Source organism: Euprymna scolopes, chromosome 16, assembly GCF_053919585.1.
Source record: "Euprymna scolopes isolate OS-2025 chromosome 16, ASM5391958v1, whole genome shotgun sequence".
Classification (NCBI taxonomy): Eukaryota; Metazoa; Mollusca; class Cephalopoda; order Sepiida; family Sepiolidae; genus Euprymna; species Euprymna scolopes.
The window spans coordinates 95325757-95341018 of record NC_136497.1 but is presented as its reverse complement, the minus strand read 5'-3'; positions in this window follow the sequence as shown (position 1 = coordinate 95341018).

Sequence of the window (15262 nt, the reverse complement as noted above, 5' to 3'; positions counted from 1 at the left end):
GATCTAACAAACTTTGTACCAACATTGTACCAACGTAAATACTCTCGATCAACGCAACGAGCAGGAAAATCTTACTCTTTCATTGTATAGGCCTCCAATTTATCTTTCTCCCCTGTTTCCTCAACTGTACTAACACACATAAATTTAAATGTAATGTGAATAAGCAACATATAACTCATCAATTAAGATGCTCCCTATAAATTTAATCATATTAGCCCCTTACTTTGCTTTGTTTGAGGTAAATAAAAGTTAGAAAACAAATAACTGTTAAGAAAATAACAGTTAAGGAAATAAACTTGCAAAATTAAAGAAAGATTTATGTAATAAATGATAAAATAATAAAAACAAAATCATGAAAAGAAGGCAATAGAAAAAAGAAAAGAAAAAAGAAAAGAAAAAAGATTAAGCAAGCACACATCTATTAAATCAATTTTAATATATGACTCGGGTATGGGCAATGCATTTAATAAAAACAAATAAATTCTGAATTTATACATTTAATAGACAGCACTGTGAAGAATCTGTCAATAGGAATTTACTAAATGGTATGAAGAATAATAAAAGAAAGGCCCTAAAATTCATATTCTTTCCAGGAATGAGGTACTAAAAGCTTCCACTTAAAGAGAGAAAACTAAAGAAAATTACAAATGAAAAGGAATGAAAAATAATGGAAGGTTAAATAGATGAGTTTTTGTTTGATTTCGAATCTTAAGTCTCCAGAGAAAAAGATCAGCTTAAAATCATTGACAACAATTTCAGTTGCAGGAATCATTATGGATGTTTACTTGATTTGTTTTATTTCTCTTTTTGCAACCAATTTATGTTGATCCTTTTCCCCAGTCTTTGAAGCCATCAAGTGATAATACCATATCTCCAAGACAAAACATATTTCACTTTTTAGTAGATATTTTAATATTCCATTCCTTCCAGTCATTCTAACATTTTAGAATTTGATGTGAGTATTTTCCAATTTATTTTGTAAATAATTTAACCCAAGGAGATTGAAAGCGAAGATGTAAAAAGAATAAATAAATATATTTAGAGGGAGAAAACTGAAAGAGAGAAAGGTGTGTGTGGGGGTGGGGAAAGAGAGAGAAAAATCTTAATAAAAGATAGATTTCAAGAAAAATAAAGATTCATAAAATAATTAAATTCAGTTAAATATTGAAGAAAATAGAATTGGAAAAATATGGATAAATTCGACAAGCAGAAAAGCAGGAAAAACGTTTGGAAGCAAAAGGAGGAAGGGAACTAATAATAATGATAAAAGAAGTAATGTTTAATAGAAACGATAACGGAAAAGAAAGTAATAATTTATATTATTATAGCTTATTCAGAATACTGTTCTCAACAACGTTTAAGCCGATGTAACCTCCAACCATCTTCGGCCTTATCGAACTCAATAATATCTGTGCTGTACCCAGGAATTGTGAACTAGACCTTTTATTTAATACACAGAGGTAGATTATTCTTGTTCCGTCAGCTATGACCAGGTATAAATCTTCATTAATTCTTACTTATAGTTTTACTCTCGTAACAGATAAAGTGCTAAGTAATAATCAGTTCTGAATGAAAGTTTTCTGGCAGTTGAAGTTTATTAAATTTGTGTAAATCGAATGTGACTATTTTGTGAGGAGAGAAATTAGTATGAATGATCTGTTAGACTAAATTCACTGATAATGTAAGATGAATGTAGGATCTAATGGAGAAATAAGATTATTAGACAAATGTAGAAAAAAGGGATAAATATTTAAGTTGAATAAAATATAGAAAATAATTGGAAATGAAAGAAGAGAATGGATAGATAATAAATTCTTCTTAATTTGACATCGTTTCCACTCGTAAAGATAGGAAAACATGAAAACGTATGAAAAAAGTATTGTTAGAAATAGAGTTAAATATTGACTGAGCAACGCCGAAACGTCAATGATTATTATGATTATTCAAGCCAAAATGTTTTGGCAGCTAACATATGTTTAGGATAATCAAAATATTTAGAATAAATATTTATTTACATTAATTTAGAAATGCAACTTGAAAATGTTATCACAATAATTCAGTTGACAACTTTAGTGGGGCAGATTGCTGAAACAATCTTTCACTTGGTGATACAAGCCCCAAAATTGAAATTTGTCAGGTTTGCTTCTGCAGCCATCTTGGAAACTGACAGCCATCTCAAATTTTCTGATGGCTATCATTCTTTTCTTAAAATGTGTGTTCTGAACGTCATTTGTGCCAATTTTGGTGCTTGTATCTGTAGCAGCCGACACCCGCTACATCACAGGCATAAACTTCTTCTCACAGCTTCGAGATTTGAAATTCATTTTCTCTCTGGTTTGTCCAATCACAAGCCAGCTTCATATCACGTGACAGAGTATATAAAAGACGAAATCACGAACTTTTAATCCTCTTTGATCCTGACCCTGCCTGGGAGCAGACAGAACTCTCATATTAATACGTTTCTCTCTTCAACTATCAAAGCTACTAACGAAAATAACAAATAAAGTTTGTTTATTAAATGTTAAAATGAGACTTTCTTTCGTTGTCTTCATTATTAACTAAATATAACTAAGTGGAAGATTATGAAATATTGAGATAACCTACCCTACTACTTAGAAATAATGCCACGTAAAAACATCAGGTGATTATCTTGGTGACGTATACTGATGACGTCATTTAGAAAGACGATGGTCTTTTTGAGATACGTAGAAATTAGTCAGTGTTCAGAGCTTGAAGGAGAGAGTTGAGGAGCTGACCGGTCGAATAGCTCAAAGCACCCGAGGAAACGAGCAGTTTAGCGCCTAAGTATCTAGGATCAACGTTGCAACTTTCCAAAAAGGAAAAAAAAAACACTTTGTAATAAAAAGTTGCCGAAAATAAAACTCGAAGCTCTGTCGTTTGTTGGGGGGGGGAGTGGATTTCCATTGCAGCTTTTCTATCAAGACAAGATCAAAGATGAACCAAATATGTTCCGGATTGGCCACACGTTGAAACCCCAAATAAGTGTGATTCGACCTTTGCATTGTAAAGGTGTTTATGCATATTATTGTTCCGTCATAAACTGTATTTAAATGTACATACACACACAACGAACTCTAGAATAAACAATTACAACGCTAGACGGTCATAGATGAGCACATATATATACTTGCATATTTTCACTACTAACCAGAAACACACAAATATATACACGATTCACACCATGTTATGCAGAGATCCCCACAACACAACAATAGAAATAAACGAATGGAGTATTTTTCGTACTATTTACAGTCTCCAGAGAAACTAGATTGGCCTTTTAGCTAGGGGCAAAGTGTAGTATCTTTTTTTTCTTTTTTTTTTTACATAGGCATCACCACATTATCAAGGCCAAGAGGTCACTCAAGGATAAGGGTTAAAGAGTGTACAGTAGAAATTGGACAATATAGTAATCATTAGTAATGAAAATTTGGTAAATTTGATAACTTATATGGAACGGCTCATCAAGAACTTATTTAAGTTAGACTTGAACACAACCATATTGTAGTCAGCCGGAAAGCAGGAAAACGGAAGACAATTCCACAGGCGTGCAGTTCTAAGAAAGAAGCTTTGTTCATGGAATCTACGTTTAGGTTTAGGCACAGATAAAGAATGGGGGGAATTATTGATAGTGTTTACAGCTAGACGAGTGTTTCTTGTGAAAGTTAGGCGAGGGGGGACCATAGACTGAGGCTCAGTCGAACACTTTCCATGAAAATAACGATACATCAGAGACAAACTCGCAACATCTCTTCTGTGAGATAGAGGTTGCAGGGAAGAGAAAAGGACACCTCCTACGAGGCTACGAAGTCTATTGTGAACTCTATCAAGGCAGGACAAGTCCTTTCTAGCAGCTCCTGCCCAGATGTGGCAACAGTATTCCATCCTTGGACGTACCTGGCTCTTATATAGATAGAGAATTGCATCAGCAGTGAGATATCTACCGGATTGATAGAAAGTATCTGTTCTGATACACGGTCAGTGATGAAAAAATCTTTCTAGACTGAGGTAATTAAAAAAATTCCAAACTCAGAGTGTCTTTTTAGTTGATTTTTTTTTTCTCATATTAAAAACCGACTCGGCTCTTTTGGAGAGGCAAGTAAAAAAGGACAATATATAACAACTAACGGTGCCTGAGAAAGAAGAAGAAGAAGAAGAAGAAGAAGAAGAAGAAGTAGAAAAAGAAGAAGAAGAAGAAGAAGAAGAACAAGAAGAAGAAGAAGAAGAAGAAGAAAGGGATATAGATAGTGCGGAAATTTTTGATAAAAAAGAGAGATAAAATAAATTTAAATAAATTAAATAATAATTTTTGGTAGAAATTGATTATTTTTATCAACTGACTAAAATGTAGCGAATTAAGTGAACTTTCCCCAATAGAAACTTTTAGAAATATAATTCACTCATTTGAGTTGAAATTTTCCATTTTCTTGGTTCATCTGAAATAAATCATTTAAGACTTAATTTATCTTGTTTTGAGGCATGAGATCTTTTAAAAGAGGAAAGACGAATCTTATTATTTGAATTAAGGATGATTTCCTTTCATTGTTTTTCGTTTTATCCCATTGAATGTAAATTTCGTTTTGCCCTTTAACTCTTAATCAAAACTTTTAACTTCTGTTCGAATGCAATTGGGAATAATAAAGGTGTAATGAGTCAGCAGAGAACGTTTAGGGCCTGCATAAAGATTCCTTTCAGAAATAAAGAAGAAACAAAACTCTTTTTATCAAGAGCTATTACATTAAAATGTCCGTTAGTAAAATCCATGTTGGATAAATTACTTAACAGGTGCTCATAAGATTAAATGCTTGTCTGCTAATGGATAAAAGTTAAAATAACAAAACAAAACAAAAAACAAAACAATAAAAACACGAAATATACTTAATGCTTATAATATCAAGAAGGAATTCACTTCCGCTTTATTTGGAGCAATGTTTTTATCTAATATATAACGTTATCTGTACAGTGGATAAATACTTAGTAAAATTTCTTGCGTATTCCAGAGTTCTAAAGAAATGTTCACGACTTCAACAGAAAGATTCCAGATTTTGATAAGATACACCTTAAGAAGGTCGGAGGTTACATCGATCAAAGCATTGTAAAAACACTCAAGATGAGAACAAGAAGTGCGAAGAATTAAAATAATATGTAATGTTTTAGATTACAAACACTCATTCAGCTAGTTGACCCATATGTATAATTGCAGGATTCATGAATCGTTATTCAAATAAAAAAACACACAAAACCGATTCCAGAATAAATAAATGTTCCCTTATATGATCTGATTGGCAAAACCGATTCCAGAATGAATAAATGTTCCCTTATATGATCTGATTGGCAAAACCGATTCCAGAATGAATAAATGTTCCCTTATATGATCTGATTGGCAAAACCGATTCCAGAATGAATAAATGTTCCCTTATATGATCTGATTGGCAAAACCGATTCCAGAATGAATAAATGTTCCCTTATATGATCTGATTGGCAAAACCGATTCCAGAATGAATAAATGTCCCCTTATATGATCTGATTGGCAAAACCGATTCCAGAATAAATAAATGTCTCCTTATATGATTTGATTGGCAAAACCGATTCCAGAATAAATAAATGTCCCCTTATATGATCTGATTGGCAAAACCGATTCCAGAATAAATAAATGTCCCCTTATATGATTTGATTGGCAAAACCGATTCCAGAATGAATAAATGTCCCCTTATATGATCTGATTGGCAAAACCGATTCCAGAATAAATAAATGTCCCCTTATATGATTTGATTGGCAAAACCGATTCCAGAATAAATAAATGTCCCCTTATATGATCTGATTGGCAAAACCGATTCCAGAATGAATAAATGTTCCCTTATATGATCTGATTGGCAAAACCGATTCCAGAATAAATAAATGTCCCCTTATATGATTTGATTGGCAAAACCGATTCCAGAATAAATAAATGTTCCCTTATATGATTTGATTGGCAAAACCGATTCCAGAATAAATAAATGTCCCCTTATAAGATTTGATTGGCAAAACCGATTCCAGAATAAATAAATGTCCCCTTATATGATTTGATTGGCAAAACCGATTCCAGAATAAATAAATGTTCCCTTATATGATCTGATTGGCAAAACCGATCCCAGAATAAATAAATGTCCCCTTATATGATTTGATTGCCAAAACCGATTCCAGAATAAATAAATGTTCTCTTATATGATTTGATTGGCAAAACCGATTCCAGAATAAATAAATGTTCCCTTATATGATTTGATTGGCAAAATCGATTCCAGAATAAATAAATGTCCCCTTATATGATTTGATTTGCAAAACCGATTCCAGAATAAATAAATGTCCCCTTCTATGATCTGATTGGCAAAACCGATTCCAGAAAAAATAAATGTTCCCTTATATGATCTGATTGGCAAAACCGATTCCAGAATAAATAAATGTCCCCTTATATGATTTGATTGGCAAAACCGATTCCAGAATAAATAAATGTTCCCTTATATGATTTGATTGGCAAAACCGATTCCAGAATAAATAAATGTTCCCTTATATGATTTAATTGGCAAAACCGATTCCAGAATAAATAAATGTCCCCTTATATGATTTGATTTGCAAAACCGATTCCAGAATAAATAAATGTTCCCTTATATTATCTGATTGGCAAAACCGATTCCAGAATGAATAAATGTTCCCTTATATGATTTGATTGACAAAACCGATTCCAGAATAAATAAATGTCCCCTTATATGATTTGATTGGCAAAACCGATTCCAGAATAAATAAATGTTCCCTTATATGATCTGATTGGCAAAACCGATTCCAGAATAAATAAATGTCCCCTTATATGATTTGATTGGCAAAACCGATTCAGAATAAATAAATGTCCCCTTATATGATTTGATTGGCAAAACCGATTCCAGAATAAATAAATGTCCCCTTATATGATTTGATTGGCAAAACCGATTCCAGAATGAATAAATGTCCCCTTATATGATTTGATTGGCAAAACCGATTCCAGAATAAATAAATGTTCCCTTCTATGATTTGATTGGCAAAACCGATTCCAGAATAAATAAATGTTCCCTTCTATGATTTGATTGGCAAAACCGATTCCAGAATAAATAAATGTCCCCTTATATGATTTGATTGGCAAAACCGATTCCAGAATAAATAAATGTCCCCTTATATGATTTGATTGGCAAAACCGATTCCAGAATAAATAAATGTTCCCTTCTATGATTTGATTGGCAAAACCGATTCCAGAATAAATAAATGTCCCCTAATAAGATTTGATTGGCAAAACCGATTCCAGAATAAATAAATGTCCCCTTATATGATTTGATTGGCAAAACCGATTCCAGAATAAATAAATGTCCCCTTATATGATTTGATTGGCAAAACCGATTCCAGAATAAATAAATGTCCCCTTATATGATTTGATTTGCAAAACCGATTCCAGAATAAATAAATGCCCCCTTATATGATTTGATTGGCAAAACCGATTCCAGAATAAATAAATGTCCCCTTATATGATTTGATTGGCAAAACCGATTCCAGAATAAATAAATGTCCCCTTATATGATCTGATTGGCAAAACCGATTCCAGAATAAATAAATGTTCCCTTATATGATCTGATTGGCAAAACCGATTCCAGAATAAATAAATGTCCCCTTATATGATTTGATTGGCAAAACCGATTCCAGAATAAATAAATGTCCCCTTATATGATTTGATTGGCAAAACCGATTCCAGAATGAATAAATGTTCCCTTATATGATTTGATTGACAAAACCGATTCCAGAATAAATAAATGTCCCCTTATATGATTTGATTGGCAAAACCGATTCCAGAATAAATAAATGTCCCCTTATATGATTTGATTGACAAAACCGATTCCAGAATGAATAAATGTTCCCTTATATGATTTGATTGGCAAAACCGATTCCAGAATAAATAAATGTCCCCTTATATGATTTGATTGGCAAAACCGATTCCAGAATAAATAAATGTCCCCTTATATGATTTGATTAGCAAAACCGATTCCAGAATAAATAAATGTCCCCTTATATGATTTGATTGGCAAAACCGATTCCAGAATAAATAAATGTCCCCTTATATGATTTGATTGGCAAAACCGATTCAGCATAAATAAATGTCCCCTTATATGATTTGATTGGCAAAACCGATTCCAGAATAAATAAATGTCCCCTTATATGATTTGATTGGCAAAACCGATTCCAGAATAAATAAAGGTAAATTTATACAAATACCGTGACAGCGAATTAGTAGAAAAAAATGTACCCTAACCCTAACCCTTACCTCAACCCTAACCCTAACCCAGTTTTCAGATTCATGTTCAGCACACCGAAACGTAACAGAATACTACGTAAAAGATTTTACTAATTCGCTGTAACGGTGTTTGTATAATAATACCTAAATAAATGTCCCCTTATATGATTTGATTGGCAAAACCGATTCCAGAATAAATAAATGTTCCCTTATATGATTTGATTGGCAAAACCGATTCCAGAATAAATAAATGTCCCCTTATATGATTTGATTGCAAAACCGATTCCAGAATGAATAAATGTTCCCTTATATGATTTGATTGGCAAAACCGATTCCAGAATAAATAAATGTCCCCTTATATGATTTGATTGGCAAAACCGATTCCAGAATAAATAAATGTCCCCTTATATGATTTGATTAGCAAAACCGATTCCAGAATAAATAAATGTTCCCTTATATGATTTGATTGGCAAAACCGATTCCAGAATAAATAAATGTCCCCTTATATGATTTGATTGGCAAAACCGATTCAGAATAAATAAATGTCCCCTTATATGATTTGATTGGCAAAACCGATTCCAGAATAAATAAATGTCCCCTTATATGATTTGATTGGCAAAACCGATTCCAGAATAAATAAATGTCCCCTTATATGATTTGATTGGCAAAACCGATTCCAGAATAAATAAATGTTCCCTTCTATGATTTGATTGGCAAAACCGATTCCAGAATAAATAAATGTCCCCTTATATGATTTGATTGGCAAAACCGATTCCAGAATAAATAAATGTCCCCTTATATGATTTGATAGGCAAAACCGATTCCATAATAAATAAATGTTCCCTTCTATGATTTGATTGGCAAAACCGATTCCAGAATAAATAAATGTCCCCTTATATGATTTGATTGGCAAAACCGATTCCAGAATAAATAAATGTCCCCTTATATGATTTGATTGGCAAAACCGATTCCAGAATAAATAAATGTCCCCTTATATGATTTGATTTGCAAAACCGATTCCAGAATAAATAAATGTCCCCTTATATGATTTGATTGGCAAACCCGATTCCAGAATAAATAAATGTCCCCTTATATGATTTGATTGGCAAAACCGATTCCAGAATAAATAAATGTTCCCTTATATGATTTGATTGGCAAAACCGATTCCAGAATAAATAAATGTTCCCTTATATGATTTGATTGGCAAAACCGATTCCAGAATAAATAAATGTTCCCTTATATGATTTGATTGGCAAAACCGATTCCAGAATAAATAAATGTCCCCTTATATGATTTGATTTGCAAAACCGATTCCAGAATAAATAAATGTCCCCTTATATGATTTGATTGGCAAAACCGATTCCAGAATAAATAAAGGTAAATTTATACAAATACCGTGACAGCGAATTAGTAGAAAAAAATGTACCCTAACCCTAACCCTTACCTCAACCCTAACCCTAACCCAGTTTTCAGATTCATGTTCAGCACACTGAAACGTAACAGAATACTACGTAAAAGATTTTACTAATTCGCTGTCACGGTGTTTGTATAATAATACCTAAATAAATGTACCCTTATATGATTTGATTGGCAAAACCGATTCCAGAATAAATAAATGTTCCCTTATATGATTTGATTGGCAAAACCGGTTCCAGAATAAATAAATGTCCCCTTATATGATTTGATTGGCAAAACCGATTCAGAATAAATAAATGTCCCCTTATATGATTTGATTGGCAAAACCGATTCCAGAATAAATAAATGTCCCCTTATATGATTTGATTTGCAAAACCGATTCCAGAATAAATAAATGTCCCCTTATATGATTTGATTGGCAAAACCGATTCCAGAATAAATAAAGGTAAATTTATACAAATACCGTGACAGCGAATTAGTAGAAAAAAATGTACCCTAATCCTAACCCTTACCTCAACCCTAACCCTAACCCTAACCCTAACCCAGTTTTCAGATTCGTGTTCAGCACACCGAAACGTAACAGAATACTACGTAAAAGATTTTACTAATTTGCTGTCACGGTGTTTGTATAATAATACCTAAATAAATGTCCCCTTATATGATTTGATTGGCAAAACCGATTCCAGAATAAATAAATGTTCCCTTATATGATTTGATTGGCAAAACCGATTCCAGAATAAATAAATGTCCCCTTATATGATTTGATTGCAAAACCGATTCCAGAATGAATAAATGTTCCCTTATATGATTTGATTGGCAAAACCGATTCCAGAATGAATAAATGTTCCCTTCTATGATTTGATTGGCAAAACCGATTCCAGAATAAATAAATGTCCCCTTATATGATTTGATTTGCAAAACCGATTCCAGAATAAATAAATGTCCCCTTATATGATTTGGTTGGCAAAACCGATTCCAGAATAAATAAAGGTAAATTTATACAAATACCGTGACAGCGAATTAGTAGAAAAAAATGTACCCTAACCCTAACCCTTACCTCAACCCTAACCCTAACCCTAACCCAGTTTTCAGATTCGTGTTCAGCACACCGAAACGTAACAGAATACTACGTAAAAGATTTTACTAATTTGCTGTCACGGTGTTTGTATAATAATACCTAAATAAATGTCCCCTTATATGATTTGATTGGCAAAACCGATTCCAGAATAAATAAATGTTCCCTTATATGATTTGATTGGCAAAACCGATTCCAGAATAAATAAATGTCCCCTTATATGATTTGATTGCAAAACCGATTCCAGAATGAATAAATGTTCCCTTATATGATTTGATTGGCAAAACCGATTCCAGAATGAATAAATGTTCCCTTATATGATTTGATTGGCAAAACCGATTCCAGAATGAATAAATGTTCCCTTATATGATTTGATTGGCAAAACCGATTCCAGAATAAATAAATGTCCTCTTATATGATCTGATTGGCAAAACCAGTAAAAGTAATTAAAGAGTCCGTTCAATCTACTATTATCTGTCGATTATTCAAAATAAAACCCAAATAGAAATTTGTCAATAATTGATTTAAAATGGCTTATTTTTTCGTTTCTCTCTTCGACTGTGTAGGAATATATTATATTTTGTGTTAGCTTATTTTTTAAAATATTTATTGCGGTTAAAAAACATTTAGAGTTGATTCGTTTTTTCCCTTCCGTTCATTATAATGAAAGGGGAAGTAAGAAAGATTTTTCACCCAAAAGTATCTTCCTTGAAAGACTTTAAAATTCTTAGAAAATCCTCAAGTATCAAAAGATTGTAAATTTTAGAAGCTATTTAAATCTAATAATTTTTATAAATGGAGCTTAAAACAACAGTACTGTACAGGGTGGAACATGCTGGGTTTGGTGTTGTGGGAAGTCATGTTGGTGATGTTCTCGACATATGACCAAACTAAGTAGTCCAGCGAGTTCAGGTTAGGAGAGGAGAGGGGCCAGTGAAGCCAAGCCTGGATCTCTTTGGACTTGTGGGCTGGCGTCAAGTCCTGCTACCACACTCAGTGTCTGCCAACGGCCACCTGGTTACACCAGGGGATCACCACACTCTTCAGCACATCCAGGTATACTTTGGTGTTGACTTTCAAACCGACTTCGAAGATGTGAAGTAGCATGATGTAGCCCTCACACCACACCAAAGACCATAACTGTGGCCGGACACTTTGTTTTCATCACCCTGGGCACGTTCCTGTTAATCGTGGTAATCAAACGATGTACTTTGAGGGTGCTTGCAATGGTCCTGTTGTCGTAACTTGAATCGGTAGAGAGCATGATTTGTACAGTGACGCACCTCCAATCTCACTCGTTGAACATTACGTCACTTTCAGACATGATAGAAGGATCCTATCGCTCTTAAGATTTGTATACAACTGACCAACTAGTAGATAGTCTGCCACAAAAAAATAAAACCGGTTTTCATCAAATGGAAATGGAATCATATCGTATCTTCCGGGGCGACAATTTTATCCTTCCACCCTATAATAAAATTAGTTATTGTTTAACGACAATTTAGTTTCATTAACAATTTTATGATCAAGTAATATTGTTACAATAAAAATTAACTGTGAAAATCTTATTAAAAAAGAAAAAAATTTTCTTAAAAATAAGAAAGAAAAATACAGAATAGTTTTAAAAAATACAAATGGACTACCGGGCAGCGCTAGTTAGGTACAGTTAATTTATTATTTTACATGAAATTCTAATTTTTAATTTACTCAAAACCGAATAAAAGCTTCCATATCTGTTTGGTAACCACTTTTAACATGGTTAAATGAATTTACAAACGATGGAACTAGGAGCATGCCTTTTCCGTAAGCACCGGTGGGAGCCCAGCAAATACTCGACGAATGCCAGTGATCAGGCTGGGTTTGGTGTTGTGGGAGATGTTTTGGTAATGTTCTCGATGTTTGACCAAACGAAGTAGTCCAGCAAGTTCAGGTCAGAGGAGGAGGGGGTGTAGTAAGAGAAGGGGACAAATCGTAGCACTCCTTCTGAAGTCAAGCCTGGGTCTCTTTGAACTTGTGGGCTGGCGCAGAGTCCTGCTACCACACTCAGGGTCTGCCAGCGGCCACCCGATTGCACCAAGGGATCACCACACTTTAGCACATCCAAGTACACTTTAGTGTTGACTTTCAAACTGACTTTGAAGATGTGAGGTAACATGATGTGACCCTAACTTGAAACCACACCAAAGACAATAACCATGGCCGGAAACTTCATTGAGCTCTGGATTTGCATTTTGAAGGTGCTGGCAATGGTCCTGTTATCATAACTTTGATCAGTAGAGAGCATGAGTTGTACAGTGACGCATCTCTGATCTCACTTGTTAAACAATGTGTCACTTTCAGACATGATAGAAGGCTCCTATCACTTTTGTGATTTGTAAACAATTGACCAACTAGTAGATGGTCTGCAACAAAAAAATAAAACCAATATTCATCAAACGGAAGTGGAATCATATCGTATTTTCCAGGGCGGCAATTTTATCGTTCCACCCTATACAGTCAGTTGAGAAGCATGTGATGCATTTGAACATATAAATGTCAAGGGTGACAAGAATAATTAATTGGTAATTCTCTCTCTCTCTCTCTCTCTCACACACACACACACACACACACACACACACACACACACACACACACACACACACACACACACTGTCTCCCACCCAACTGATTAGCTATTTGGAACAAAGATGAAGTTGAATGAATCTTCATTATCCTCCATCAGTTTTAAGTCAAGTTAGCCTTGTTGAACGTATAAATAAGAAGTTTTAATTACAGACAGTATTTTCTTAATTTAGGGGTTCACCGCAGAAGTGCATACAGGAGAACAACAAACGACCAAAGTATAAATAAATTTTGTGAACTTTAATATTTCTGTAATGATTATGGCAACTTGCTTATTGCATGTATGATAAAATATTAAAAACACAACATTGTCTACTTGGAGAAACCGGAATTCCCTCTATACATTCCAGTTTATTTGAATTGCATGACTTACATCGTATGATAATTGAAACCAGTATATCAGAAATTGTCTATGAACCTTTTGCCAACTTTATATTTCCTTTGAATGGAATTGATCACACTCATCTTCCAGTAAATGAAAGAAATAATCTCCTTGAACTATAAAATGTTCCCTCTAATTCTCCATTGTTATACAACTAAAAACAGCGTTTTCTTCAGCTGAGATTGCTTGTAACCCTAATCCGTTGTTTGAAGAAACAATTTTGTGATGCATCAAGTTAATATGATATTTTGTTCAGTTTCCGCATCACGCCGTCTTCCTTTACTTCAACTCGATTCATGCTAACTATGTTTCATAAATGCAGCTTTTATCTAAATTGTTTTGCACTTCCATTATTCAATAGCAGCTGTTGCCATGACGATTTTGGAAGTGTGCGTTTAAAAGCAGTTTGAGAATCTGAGTGAAGATTTTCTTCCGTTTCAAAATCTCTACAATTATTCTAGTTTTTGATAATTTATTTCCTTTTGTTACAGATTTTCGGCCATTACCCGACGACGTGTTGACAGCGTTTTCTGGCCATTGTTCTTATACAGATCAAAGCTGTTCTAAATTTTCTAACTTCTGCTCTTTTGACTTTGATGTTAATTGGCACAACGATCATACATGATTCTTTACTGTAATTCTCTCTCATACATGATACCGTTGTTTCTTCTCTAATTTTATTACTGTTTCTGTTTCCATTGTCTTCGCGTTTCAATTAATATTCTTATTGTTTATGTTTTTTTTTTTACAACGTAATGATATTCAAATCTATCCAAACATTTATTTTGAGTTATTTTGAAGGGAAAATAAATCAACTCTGTTATATAAGTCGCACACAAACTACTTTTCATTGTGTCAAAGTATCACTTTGTCAGTGTTGGCTCATGAAAAGATATACTTAAATATCTGCAAAAATGTGAGGGGTATACTTAATTTTTTTATACACTGTATAATTTCTTGAATTAAAATTTAAAATGCAAAAGTCAAGTATCATGGTTCAATGATCTTCTAATTGAGTCAGGCTCGTACATTATGCAGGGTGTCCAAAAAGTCGGGTTTGAATTTAAATAGATTCTTTATTTTTAATGATATCTTTCTGTAATTTTAACAAAATCTGACTAAAACACTAGAGAAATTAAAAAAAAAGGATGCAAAATTCAAACAATCTTTATTTATGAAAAATAGTGTCTTTTAAATGTTGCCTATTTATTTGTGCTCTTTCCAAAACATTATTCATGGCAAATTGCAGAATCTCTGGATTGCGATTATCTCCCTTATTTCGTTCCTGATGTTTTCCTTCAATTCTTGCAGGGTTTGGGGTTTGACGTTTCGAGGTCTGCCAGCTCGCGGAACGAAATAAGGGAGTTGAATCGCAATCCAGAGATTCTGTAATCCGTCATGAATTATGTGTTGGAAAGAGCACACATAGCTGAAAATAGGCAACATTTAAAAGGCATTATTT